This window comes from Furipterus horrens, unplaced genomic scaffold, assembly GCF_987537825.1.
Source record: "Furipterus horrens unplaced genomic scaffold, mFurHor1.1.pri manual_scaffold_6, whole genome shotgun sequence".
NCBI lineage: Eukaryota > Metazoa > Chordata > Mammalia > Chiroptera > Furipteridae > Furipterus > Furipterus horrens.
The window spans coordinates 94,456,780-94,470,614 of record NW_028327176.1 but is presented as its reverse complement, the minus strand read 5'-3'; the positions used below and the strand labels follow the sequence as shown (position 1 = coordinate 94,470,614).

The following is a 13,835-nucleotide window of genomic DNA, read 5'->3' as shown; positions in this document are numbered from 1 at the left end:
CTCCTGAGGCAGTATAAATGCTTCTCTGAGTTGTCCCTGCTATGCCACAGGTGTTCAGTGAAGCTTTGCTGAGCACCCACTGTCTGGTGGCAGCAACCAGATAAGGGATATCTTGTCCTCAGGCACCCATGAGACACTGGTCTCCTTGAGCTGTTTCTCCAGGGCATGTGTGCTTGCCCCTGGGTCTTCATACTGCTATTCCCTAGCTGGGGACTTCCTTCCTCTCTCTTGCTTAGGTGTCATTTCTCAGTAACACTTTCCCTGACCACCCTGTCTAAAATTATAACTTTCTATTCCCTGCTATGGTTTTTTTCTCTTTAGCATACATCCCTAACGTAACACATACTTACCTGAGACATCCTGTGCTTTGTCTCTCTTACTAGGATATAAGCTCCCTGAGGGCAGGGAACTTTTGTCTGATATGGGTCCCAGCTACAATACTCAGGGTTTAGAACCAAGTTTGACTCATAGTAGACACTTAATACGTACTTGTTAAGAGAATAAATAAATTTATTTCTATTTTACCTAGAATATATAGTTCATTAAACACTTTCATCATTTATTAATATGATCATATTTTCCCCTTGAGTTTGTTGGTGCAATGAATTACGTTAACTGTGTGTTACTAGGATAAATCCCATTTAATCATAATGACATTTTGCCAGGTATCATTTACTAGTGTTTTATTTTAAATTTTTATATTTGTATTCCAGGACAACAATTGGCCTACAATTTCTTTTTTCTGAGTGACCTGGTTTTGGTTCTAAAGCAGTGTGGGCTTCATAAAATGAACTGTAGCGCTTTAATGTTTTTCTGATTAACACTGTTCTTTAAAGGATACATAGAACTCAGCTGAGAAACCATCTGTTCCTGGTGCCTTTTCTAATGGTAGATCCTTAATCACCTTCCTAGTCTCCTCTTTGCTTATTGGCCTTCTCATTTTCTACTTCTCCTTGGGTCAGTTAAGGCAAAGTATATATTGCTAGGTAAATATCCATTTATCCTAGATGTCCTGTTTTGTTTCCATAGAGTTGATATAGAATTCCCTTGTAATTTTTTAATCCCTATGTCTCCTTCCTAATTCCTAATTCTGCTTGTTTGTTTTGTTTTGTTTTTTCTTTCCCCTTTAATCAGGCTCCTGACAAATGTGCCTGGTCTCAGCACTCAGGGGACACAGAGAGGCTGGTGGCCAACGCTGGTAGCCAGGGGCTGGTGGGAGGTGATGTGAAGCAGTTCAAGGTGGCAGTGGCGGCTGGACCGGCGTTCAGGGCAGGCGGGTGGTGCTGACAGCTGGATTTTTACTTCTGGTTGTGTGACCTTGGCAAAACACCTTGCTTCTCTGCACTTCAGTTTTCCCGTCTGTGAAGGGGGATGGTGGTAGCAGTACCCAGCTCGTGGGAGTGGAGAGGAGGACCAAATGAGTGTACGTGTGCAAAGTGCTGGCCGCCACACCTGGCAGGGAGTGATGAGCAATTAACATCAGCTTTATACTGCGGAGGGAACACGGCGGAGGGAGCAAGAGGCCATAGGATTCCCCAAATTACTGGGAGTCCTACAGATAAGTGGATGTTGTGCTCTTGTCCTGCAGCTATCTGGGAGCTGTGATTGGATACTAAGGGGATTGTGACCCCCTCTGTGGTCCCAAGCTAGTTAGATATAAGGCCACAGCAGCGATACATGTACTCTCTCACTAAATCTTCCCCACAACCCTACAAGGTAGGTGTTGGGTAGAACCCATGAAAATGCCAATATCCAACCATTTTAAAAATTAAATGTATTGTAGTGACATTGGCTAGTAACGTTATATAAATTTCAAGTGTAAAAGTCTATAATACATCATTGCATATTGTATTGTGTGCTCACCACCCGAAGTCTAGTCTCTCTCTGTCATCATATCTTTGACCCCCTTTATCCTCTTCATCCTTCCCGCACCCCTCTTCCCCTCTGGTAATAACCTTCTGTTGTCTATGTCTGTTTGGTTTGTTTGTTTGTTACTTTCTGTTTTATATCCCACATGTGAGCGAAACCGTACAGTTCTGGTTCTTTCTTGTTTGACTTGCTTCACTTAACATGATATTCTCAAGATCCACCCTTGTTGTTGCAAATGGCAGTACTTCATCCTTTCTTATGGCTGAGTAGTATTTCATTGTTATATATATATACTCACCACATCTTAATCCAACTATCCACCTATTTCAACCTACAAATAGGCACTTTCATATGATTCAGTCTAGTGTTATTATCTCCATTTTTCAGATGATAGGTTCGAGGGTTTAAGCAACTGCTCTAAGGTCACACAGCCTGTCACTGGGGGGTACTTTGGTCACACCAGGACCATATAATTCCAAAGCCTATGTGACGCCTCCCAGCATGGTCAGAAGAGCCCAGAAAAGCCATTACAAAGCCAAGTTGAAAGACGTGGCCGATACTGTTGAGAAATGGTAACTGAGCACCCAGAAGGCTGATCTGAACAGGAAAGGAGGAGCAGGGCTCCAATGCAGAGAGTTAGTAGGGTCTAAAAACCAAACCCCCAATACTCTGGCCCATGAGTGGCAGCCACTGCCATTCTACCATTCTATTTATGGAACTATATCAACAAGTATTCTACTAGAGAGCAGGTGTTTATTTGCAGGTCCCAGGAGCTCTTGAAATGCAGGGATCGGCCCTCTCATGTATCTTGTAACCACCTTACAAGTAACAGTTTCCTGGTAACTGGTCAATTGTATAAATTTTAGTTTGTTGCACAAGGGAATGCTCATTCAGACAGAATTTGGGGAGAAAGGAATGGGTGCTGTTTACCTAGTTTTGCTTAATAAGGGCAGGAAAAAATGAACTCTAATAATCATGTCGGGTCTACTCATCCAGGGGCCCACAGATGACAACTCCAAGCATGGGCCCTTAAACTTGGGACTTTATGAAGATAGTAAATTATTTGTTGATGCAAATGTCTGGATTTTTAGAAGGGTGTACACTGATGTGTGCATGCAATAAACTGATAAGGATACAGAGGATGTGATGTCAACCTCCAGGCCCCCCACACCAAAGAACGAGGCTGATCTTCTAGTGGAAGAGACAGCACACTACTCCACGCAGTTTGGGTTGCAGCTCTGTGCCGTGGTGGTAAGCTCCTGTTCCAGGCCCCTCCTTCCTGAGCCTCAGCCGCGGTTTATGCTCTTATTCAAATATTCACTAAGAGCCTGAAGAACTGGATCTCAGTTATTTCCAGGGGAAGGGTTGCCTCTCCCAGCACACTGCAAAATTCTGACTCTGTGTGGCATCGCTGCAGCCCTGGTCTCCAACCTGAGAGCACGCGGGGTGCCTTCCCTCTGTTGGGACCAGTGAGACTCTGCCCAGGCATTTCTATCCCTGCTTACAGGCATGTCTTCATCTCAGTCCTGTTTTCTAGAATGAAGATGGTTCTTGGAGTCCACACTAAGAATAGAGGGCACACCTGTGGAGCTGGGCAGTTGCTGTGATGCCTGCTGTGGTCCATGCTATGCCCTGCCAATCATTACTCCAGGGCTTTGGCTGCAGGAGAGTGCTTGGCTTAGGTAGGGGACAGAGTAGAAGTGTTGGGCTGTTCAAGTCTATGGGAAGAGCCTTCAGCCTAAGATAGATGAGAATTTCTGAATAAATACCTTGGTTCCTTGCCCCTTGGGGGGACAAGGAACAGCCCTGTGACATATTCTGTGCAGTCTCCTGGAGGGTCCCCAGTGGAATTGAGCTCATTAACACCCTCATTCCCTTCCTCACTTCCCTGCTCTCCAGCTGGTGCTTCCCAGGATCACTTTCCAAATAAACTACTTGCAAGCAAATCCCTGTCTCAGGGGTTGCTTCTGGGGAACCCCACTAAGACACATGTTAAACATCTCTCCCGCTGAACCCCACAGCGTACACATGCCTGCTGATCGACTGGGTGATGCTCTGCTAACCCCAGCAGGCAGCTGTCTTTCTCTTAGCCAGTCTGTCCTCTTTGTAGCTCAGGCCTTGGGGGCTGTGGATTCAGAGAATATTAGTCATATGTGCTCATTCTGCCATCTGAACAAAGCTTAAGCAAACCCATATCACTCACTGCACAGCAAGGACCCCAGTGAGCTCCCGGGAGGTCTTCAAGGATGGATGCACCTCAGGGAGGAATTTGCCCACTGGTATCTAAACACAGTGTGGGCTCGAGGTGAATGTCAGCCCCAGCACACCAGCTCTTCTGTCAGTTACCACAGGGCCTCTGCACGTGTTGTCCCAAGGACTGCGTGCAACTTCTCTGCCACCAGTCCAACCTTTCCTAAGTGATAGACTTTTCTTTTTTTGGTTCACTTTTGAAGGAATAAATATGAAATTTTTAGTTAAGAATATTTCTGACTTGAAGGATGTCAGATATTTATTAGAATTTTTTTAGCTTATTTGAAAACTTAATATTGTTGCTGTACACCTGAAACTAATGTAAAATGATATTGAAAATTCACTGTAATTGAAAAATAAAATAAAAAAGAAAACTTAATATTGTATCCAAGTATGCTTTCCAAATAATAGACTTTTCAACACTCCGAAGTTCGGGGAACTGCCTGGCTTATGTCACTCTTCAGTCAGAAGCAGCTATCTGAGCATGCTCAGGTTCAAGGCTGCCCCTGTACCGGTGAGCTTTTCTCAGAGCTGACTCCTGTATCCACCGCCTCCTTTCCACTCTCCTCTGGACACCTAAGGGCACCTCAGCCACACCCTCAGCCCGAAGCTCACCCTTCCGCAGCCTCCTGCAGCATGGCCAATGGCAAGTCCTGCTTTCTAGTAGCTGGAGACAAAACTCTTAGGGTCCTTTTGACTCCTCTCCTGCTCTCACACCTCACAACCCACCCTTCAGTAAATTCTCTTGCCTTTGTCGCCATCATTCTTTAGACTCTGCCTCATCCCACCTCCCCATCCCCACTGCTGCCTCCTGGTCCAAGCCATCACTATTTGTTGCCTAGATTTTTGCGGTGGCCAAATATCCCACACTGGCCCCCCGATCTCACCCTTGCCACCCTCTGTCTATTCACAATACAGCAGCCAATTAAAACCTAAGTCAGAGCAGGCCTGGTCTCTGCTCAGAGCTCTCCAGTGGCTTCTATCCCACTTCAGTAAGGGCCATGTTTTATTTCCATTCATATAATGTTGTTTAAGGCACACTCTGTCTCTCTCCAGAGCACGCCTGCACCTTTCCCCCTCTCCCTCCCCCAGGTGTGTTTATTTTCACCTTTCTCCTGAGTTCCGAGGGCCCTTCTTTTGCCTCTGTAACCTGTCCCCTGAGCCCACACAACCCAGCTGGCTCACTTCTTCCGTGGCTCTCTTCATCCTCCTCTGTGACTTTCTAAATAAACTTTTACACAAAAGGAGCATAATCTTATTTAAAAGTCTAAAGGTTTAACTTGTACTTATAAAGTCAATCAATGAAAACAGTAATTTTAACACTGAACTTGGGAAAAACAAGATTAGAGCTGGCAGGTGCAGCCACATTATCAGCCTGAGAGCATCTCTTTGAAGGTTTTTGGTGGCATGGTACTGAGAAGATGCTGGCAGGGGATGTTCTCTTTTAGTGTCTGGGTCCAAAGGGGGGTGCCAATATTGGGCCAATGATGTAGTGGCCTTCCTTTGGGCGGCAGACTGTCACTGTTGTCCACTGGCGGCAGGAGTGAATGAGCAGGAGGTCTCTCTCACTGACACCTCAGCATACTCTCCTGGACCCATGTCAGGGACAAGCCCACCTAGGTGATTCTCAAGACCCTGTTCCTGCTCTTTGGTTTTATGCAGAGGCCCACTCTGAGAAGCTGGCTCGAAGACAGGGACGCCCCCAGCATTTGTTGGCCACATTGGGACTGAGCTTCCAGCTTTCTCAGCTGAGGGATCAACTTGTGGGACAGAATAAGTGGACAAGGTCAGAGGTATACCTTGTATTTACCATGTTTACCTGTAGGGTGGATAGTAGAAGCAGGGATTCCGACATCTGCCACTGGGGGCACCTGAGGTCTCTGTATAACTTGCTCCAACCCTGGAGTGGGAATTTTAAGTGTCTGTAACAGTTTTCATTAGGCCCCAGACTGGTGTGTATGTGTGCATGTGAGTGTGTGAGTGTGTGTGTGTGTGAAAGTACCCAACAGCCTAATGAATAAGGACTCAGGAATATGAACCAATGTGACAGTGGCAATAGGATGGCAAAACCAACACCAGTTACTCAGCCTTCTTCCAAAACCATGGTTCCCAGCCATTTCAGGCATTCTGACCACTGCTCCGACCAACTAGGGTCTGCTTCCCTCACCTGCTGTCACAGCTGCATGGCTCCTTCCTTCTGGGAGTGGGGCACACCCCTCTTCCTATGCCAGGGCATAAGTGCTATATGGAGCCCTCCAAGCTGGGGCCCTGCCAGCCTATGCACAAGCACTTTCTCTCTGACATGGTCACAGCTACTGCCTGGGGGTCTGCAGGGAGACTGCACCCCCCGTCCCCCCAGTCAAGGGGCTAGGCTGGTGGTGAAGTGCATCTTGCAGGACAGGAGGTGTCTCCCCACTATGGCAGGGATGTCTGGGGACAGCTGTCCTCTTGCTCTGGCTGGGTTGGCAGTGCTCCACCCTGCTGAGCTGGATAACTGCAGAGCCCTAACTGGCGACACATCTAACCCTTCCTCCACAGGGCAGCCAGAGGGGCACTGCCAAGTAATAAATTTGTGATGGTTAATTCTATGTATCAGCTTGATTGGGCCAAGGGTGCCCAGACAGCTGGTTAAAGATTATTTCTGTGAGGGTGTTTCTGGAAGACACTGGCATTGGAATGGTGCCCTACTCACTGGGGCGGACATCATTTATTATGTTGGGACCTGAATAGAACAAAGGAGAAGAAGAAGATTAAATTTGTTCTCTACCTGATGACTATAGATGAGACGTTGATGCTTGGCCCTTGGTGTCCTGGTTCTTAGGCCTTTTAACTACACCACCAGCTTTCCTGGGTCTCTAGCTTGCAGAAGACAGTGAATAGGAATATGTATATTCTGTAATTGTGTGAATATATATATATTATGTTTCTCTGGAGAATTCTGACAAAAAATTCAGTGATGTCACTGGCCTGCTTAAAGCTCCTCTATTATCTGTCCCTGACCGCTCTTATGATAAAATCCAATCCCTGTAGCATCAACCTGGCCCATCAAGCCTTTCGTGAGCTGGCTGTGGCTGCCTTCCTGTCTCTCCATCCTCCCATCTGTACTGGGGCAGCATCAGGCCTCCCTGCCCTGCTCCTCTGTGCACCCAGGAGGCTCCTGTTAGTGATCACAGCACACATTACACTACATTGTAATCATCTGCTTCCCCTCTGGGCTGTGAGCTACTCAAGGGCATGGACTGGGCCAAGTACATATTCTTTGAATTATTGACACTTGGCACAGTGCCTGGCCCGTGGTAGAGCTCAGTCTGTGTGTGTGTGTGTGTGTGTGTGTGTGTGTGTGTGTGTGTGTGTGTGTGTGAAATGAATGGATGAAGCCCAACTTCACAGGGTCCAGGATATGAACCAACTTGCCCTCTCTTCATTTTTCCCTGCTCTGGGTAGAAGAGGCCATGGTGGGCACTGCAGTCCCTTCTCCACCTTCCACCCCCAGAGCCACTGGCTGCCTTCCACTTCTCCATTCCAGGCTACCACACAGCCTACTGCATCTCCTTTTCGTGCCTGCTACCTGTCCTCAGGTAGCTGATGTCACCCCTCCTTTCTTGTGCACTTGTGCAACCTTGAGCCCCATCCCTTCCACAGGGCTGAGTGGCCTCTTTACTGCATAGCTTTGTGGCAGAGGCAGTCTGCGCTCGGCCACCAACTGACTATGTGACCTTGGAAAAGTCACTTAACCTCTCTGAGTCTCAACCTCAGGGTGGCCACCAAAGGCCCCTGGGTTGGGCACTGCACAGGACTATAGAAATTTAGTCTATTTGATGGCACTCCCCATTGAGTAATGCAGTGACCTGCCTCAGTTTTCTCTCATCAGGGTGGTAATCTCCACTGTGTGGGATGGCAGGTTTTGGACATAAAATAATGTGTAAAAGGCCTAGAACATACAGTGCCTAAAACTGAGCACTTAGTAAGCACTCATTTAAGCGGCATCCTTTAGGGTCATTTTATTATCATCATTATTACTATTATTAATACATAATGAATGCTAGCCTCTCTGTCTTCTGACCCATAAGCTGTGGTTGCAGCTTCCCTCTCGGTTGGTGGGACATCAAGGGTTTCAGTCTTACATGATGTTTCTCCAGCTGGTGGCACATCAGCATGGATTGCTTCATCACATGGAAGGTGTCCCTACTGCCCACCCCTGATGGGGAACCAAGGCTGTTTGCATTACTGCCTCAGCTGGCTCTGCACTTGTGCAACCTTGAAGTCCCTGCCTTTGAAAATTTTGTGTCCTCGATGGCTCACTCTAGTTCTGGCCCGGCTTCTGTCTTGCAAGTTTTTATCACGTCTGACCTGGCTTGTGAATCAGAACTGTTCCTCCACTTGGTATTTCTTAGTCAACAGCTGGTTTCTCTCCAGACAAGGAAGATGAACAGAGCACTGAGCCCTAAGGAAAGAGGGCGTCTTAGTCAGTTTGGATTGTTTTAACAAACTTATCAGACTGGGTTGGTTAAACACAGGCATTTATTTCTTATAATTCCAGAGGCCGGGAAGTCCAAGATCAAGGTGCTGGTAGATACAGAGTCTGTTTAGAGCTCTCTTTGTGGTTTGTAAATGGCTGTCTTCTCTGCGTGCCTCCACATGGCAGAGAGCAGAGGGAAGGGGAGCAAGCTCTTTGCTCCCCTAACCCCATTCAGAAGGGTTCTACCTTCATGACCTAATCACCTCCCAAGACCCCTGCCTCCTAAAACCATCACATTGGAGGTTAAGATGGCAACATATGACTTTTGGGGAGACACAGCCATTTGGTCCATAGACGAGTAGAAGGGACCTGTTCTGGTGTTCCTTCACACTATACTGTAGTTGGAATTTTTTATATGCTTATCCTCAAGTGTCTGAATACAGGTAGACCATTCTGCAACGTAAGGGCTGGTGTCTCTGCCAAAAACTGTTATCAAGTCTATGTGGGAGAGTCACATTCCCACTGCTATCATTCTTCTGGCTTTATTATGCTCAACATTGAGTATGCATCAGAACATGTGGTGAGCTCATGACAACATAGATCCCTGGGCTCCATCATTCTGAATGTCTGAGTCAGTAGGTCTGAGATGGGGTCCAACAACTCACATGTTACACTTGCTAGGTGTTATTGATGCTGCTGGTCCAGGGACCACATTCTGAGAACCACTGAGCTGAAGAAATCTTTGCCCCTCCCCCAGCCTTGGTTTAAGTAGTTAGGTTCTCTTTCATGAACTTGAACTTGAAGGCAGAGATCCTTTGACTGCAGAATGTGTATGAGATGGGGGGAGAGGGAGAGCATGGAGAAGGGTAGCTTCCTCACATTCTATGATTACAGTTGGCACACAAAAATGTTAGCTATTTATGGGCCCTATAATGAATGAGGCATTGTGCATTAACATGACTGGGATGAGATTCCTGTTTAATAAGGTACAAAAGTACCATACATTATTAGCACAGTGCTTTGTAGTTTATAAAGGGCTTACACATTCCACTTGCATTGTCTAGTGTGATCCTTAGAGAGACCCTGTGAGGTGAGCAAGATGTATATCATTACTCCATTTTGCAAGTGGGAAATCACAAGGGCAATTAGCCTTTTTGCTTGCCTGCTGCGTTCCAGGCATATTCCATGTAGCAGCTCATCGAGTCCTCACAAGAACCCTCAGAAATCAGTATTATTACTTATATGTAGATCAGGGAGATTGAGGCTGAGAATCTGAATGCTTTGTCAAAGGTGTGCATTTAATTAGCAGCAACGCAAAAACTAAAATCAATTTCTCCTGACTCATCATTCAGGACTCTCTAAAGACACTGTATTTTGTGTGTGTAACTGGGATGAAATTTATAACCATTCAACTAGTTCAAATGAAAGAGAATCTTCTTGTTCTTTCAGTTTCTGTTTTTAATTCCTCTCTCTGCGTTTAGTTTTTTTCAGTTGAGTTTTTAGATCTTTTGCGAAACAGAATCAAGGTATTGGGGAGAGAGCACTGGAACCAGAGAGGCTAAGCTGGATCATGTTAAGAAAGAGTGGGTCAGTGAAAGGAGGTGGTTGGGAATGCCTTCTGGGCTGAGTGCTGAAAGTTTTGTGGGTTTGGCACGTGGGAGACTCCAGAGCAGTTGCCAGGTGGGAAGTGAGAGAGGAACTTCACTGTTTGTGGAAGTTAGATTCCTATTACCATTTTTTAAGAGATGCAGAAAAAGATTGACATAAATGTAAAATTACTTTTGATTGCTGGACTGGGGTCCCTTACATATGATGCTGTATGGAGAATGGGTCACATAGAACCCCAGCTCATATTAAGATTTATGTATGTATGTATTTGAAAGAGAATATGTTTCAATGTGAAAGATAAGGTGTAAAAAATGATTCAGTGACAAACATATTAAGACTTGGAAAGAAAAGATAAGGGGAGAAAGAAATGAAAGAGAGAGAAACAAAGAAGAAAGAAAAAAAAAGGAAAGGTATCAGAAAAGTGGACAGATAGGGTAAATATATAGCTAAATATCTGGAAAAGAGAAACCAAGTAAAGTAAATTTGTCTTCTATCTGAACTCCAAGGCTCCTGTTTCTCAAGTAATTTCAACTGTGATTGACTATTAGAAATATGTTTCCCATTGCTACTCACTATTTATACACAAACATAGAAAGGAAAAATCATTTTTTTTTTTTTAGGAGTTAATGTTTACCTTTATGGTCCCCAACGAACCATCTTTAGCAGTATTCATTTCATGCCCTGCACAGTGCACTCCCACAATGACTATGGGCTTGACCAGGTGAATGGCTTCAGCTAGCAAAACATTACATTAGTAAGGGGGATGCAAGTGGGGACTTGATAAACTCTTGTACATTGGGGCTTGTCCTCTTGCAAGATTTGCTCTTGGGATGTACCCCCTGGGAACCTAGAAGTCAGTTTACGGAAACTGGAACTAGCTTTATGGAGAGGCCACTAGTTGGCGCACCAGTGCCCTAGCTGACCACCCTAGCCGAGCTCCGGCTGAGGGCCAGGACCAACTTGCCTGTCATATGAATGAGGCATCTTGGAAGTAGGTCCTCCAGCCCCATTCAAGCCACCCATGGAGCAGAGTTGAACTGTCTTCACTGAGCTCTGCCTAAATTGCAGAATCATGAGATAATAACCGCTGTTTTAAATCTGTTAAGTTTTAGGTTGGGTTTGTTATGCAGCAATAGATAACCAAACATCCTTATTATATTTAAAGCACCATGATAGTTTCTATCATAGTCAATTCTATTTTTCAAAATGCTAAATTGATTTCATGACCCACTAATGAGTCATGATCTACAGTTTGAAAAGTGCTGATCTCATCCATGGTAGATGTGATTGAGATCATCTGTCCTCCAACCTCTCCCTCTGTCCTGTTGCTCTTAGAATCATGACGTATAAGAGATGAAAGGCCATTTCAAGATACCACCCAGCCCAGGACTGTGTCAAAGTAAGAGCTTCCTCTAAAGTTGTCTCTGTCTTCAGGTAGACAATTCTACTCAGTAGATAATTTTACTTAGGGGAAGTATTTAATCCCTTTGTATGCTTAGCTCTGAATTGTGTAAGCATAATTTATAACCAAATAAGGTCTCCTGGTACCCAACTCTTCCAGATACCAAATTCATCCCCATAAATAGAGGGAGAATTTCATCCCTACCCATATGCCCATCCTTATGACCCTCTAGGGTCAAATCTCTAGGTTAAGTTAAAGCAAGATCTTTCCATGTTATTCACGCTTCCTATAACACAGTCCTACCAAATAAACAGTTTCTTCCTCTGATACAGCAATTCCTGCATCATATTCCACAGACCAAATGCGTTAGAACCACCAGGAGAGATTTTCAAATGCATATTCCCAGGCCCAACTAAGAGCTACGACCTCAAACATTCTCTGGAGAGTAATACCTGGAAACCTGCTTTTTAACAGGCTTCTCATTTATTCTGCTGCACATTGATGTTTAGGTTCAATTATTCTAAGGACTTTGGTCTGAATCAACACATTCCAGCCTTTCTACCTCAGGTAGTAAGAAATACACTTGTGTTCTGTCCCCATGTACGTGAACACATATGTAAAGGAAAGAGAAGTTTCATCAAGCTCTACAATTAATGTTTGCTGCACTCTGACTTGTCTATCCTTTTTTATTTTAGTTTTTCAAGTGCTGGTTGTAAGTCATTAAACTGATCTTAGGATTTACCCATGGGTCACATGGTACAGTTAATAACAACTGACCTGAGCAAACACAGGCTATGTATCTTTCCAGCAGATATGGCTGAAAGTCCAAAGCTTTGCTACGATAATGATCATGTGGAGTTACAAGTCTGGTCACCATCATTTTCCTCTGTGTCCTTTGATTCTACTATTGAAAGGGCTTGCATTCATGTTGCCCTGACCCACACCCTCCTCTTTGTCAGTGCAGGGTCTCTGGCTGAACCCCGGCCAGAGCTCAAAGTACAGCTGAATTGGGGGCCTGGCTCCCTTCAGGGCTCAGTTTGCAAGAGCTAATACCTCTAGGAGCTTTTGGTTGAGGGGAGAAGAAAACAGAACAGGGAAGGACAGTACAGGACAGTGCGGGGGTAAGATGCTAATCTCTGCTTTTCCCCGTGATGGTTGTACCTGAGTCCTGGGGAAACAGGAGTTTGAGTCCAAAGTCCAGGAGTAGGGTCTGTGGAGGGCCATGCATGTGAACTTCCCTGCAAGGGCAGAGCTTCTTCAGTGTCCAGCACCTGTGATGCACCTCTAGGGACTTCCAGAAACAAATTGGAGAAGACTCTCGAGGCAGAACATCGAGGCCTTCATCTGTGTTGCCCAATAATTTATGTAACTTTCTCTTGAATTTATATTTTCATCTATGCCACTTTCTGGGCTGAGAGGTTCCCTAGATTCACTGCCTTCCATGTAAATAGAGATTGCTTGTCCTAAACCATCTTTCAGGTACAAAGCAAGTGACTGTCTTGGCTACTCCAGGACTGGTGATGGGTCCTTGTCCATCGTCCCATCCTGTCTGGGCCTTTAACCTTCTTGTGTCTTCATCATTCAGCTTGATGAAGTCCTGTCTTTAGTCTGTCCTAAGAGTTCAGCCTCTCCATCTCCTTCATCACTTTTGACATTTGAGACAGCCATAGAAATCCAAACAGTTTCAAAAATGTGCCATTTATGGTGTCCAAGAGAGCCAACTATCCTCAAATGATTGATTCAGTGGTTGCAGCTGGGCCTGGATGCAGACAGACAGCTAATGAGGTGATTTTTCTAAATGCAAAGTGTAAACAAAATAACAGCTCCCTCCTTCTCTGTGAGTCTCTCTGAGTTCCCCTCCCTTGCCTTTAATTTTCTGCAGAGATGCACATACCAGTTTGTGTATTTACACTGTTTTGGGTTGAACTGGGTCCCCTCAAAATGATATGTTGGAGTCCTAACCCCCAGTACCTCAACAGGTGGCCTTATTTGGAGATAGGGCCTTAAAACGAAGTCCTTAGGGTCACAAGGGGAAAATTTGGACACAGAGACAGAAACACACAGAGAAAAGATGGTATAAAAAGACACCCACGGAGAAGAGGGTCATCCACAAGCCAAGGAGAGAGGCCTGGAACAGGTTCTCAGACTTCCAGCCTCCAGAACTGCGAGATAACACATTTCTCGTGTTTTAGCTGCCCGGTCTGCGGTGCTCCGTAATGGCAGCCCTAGTAGGCAAATGCACACTCA

General features: G+C 45.4%; 1 long non-coding RNA gene across 2 annotated transcripts in view; it reads left to right on the top strand.

Moving 5' to 3' along the window:
* The window catches only part of LOC150006977 (uncharacterized), a 33,531-nt gene extending 31,362 nt beyond the window's left edge, over nt 1–2,169 (top strand). For both annotated transcript variants that reach the window (XR_016511777.1, XR_016511776.1), the window contains exon 3: nt 1,135–2,169. This is a non-coding gene — a long non-coding RNA (uncharacterized LOC150006977). The remainder of the gene's footprint in view (nt 1–1,134) is intronic.
* Nucleotides 2,170–13,835: the final 11,666 nt, after the last annotated feature.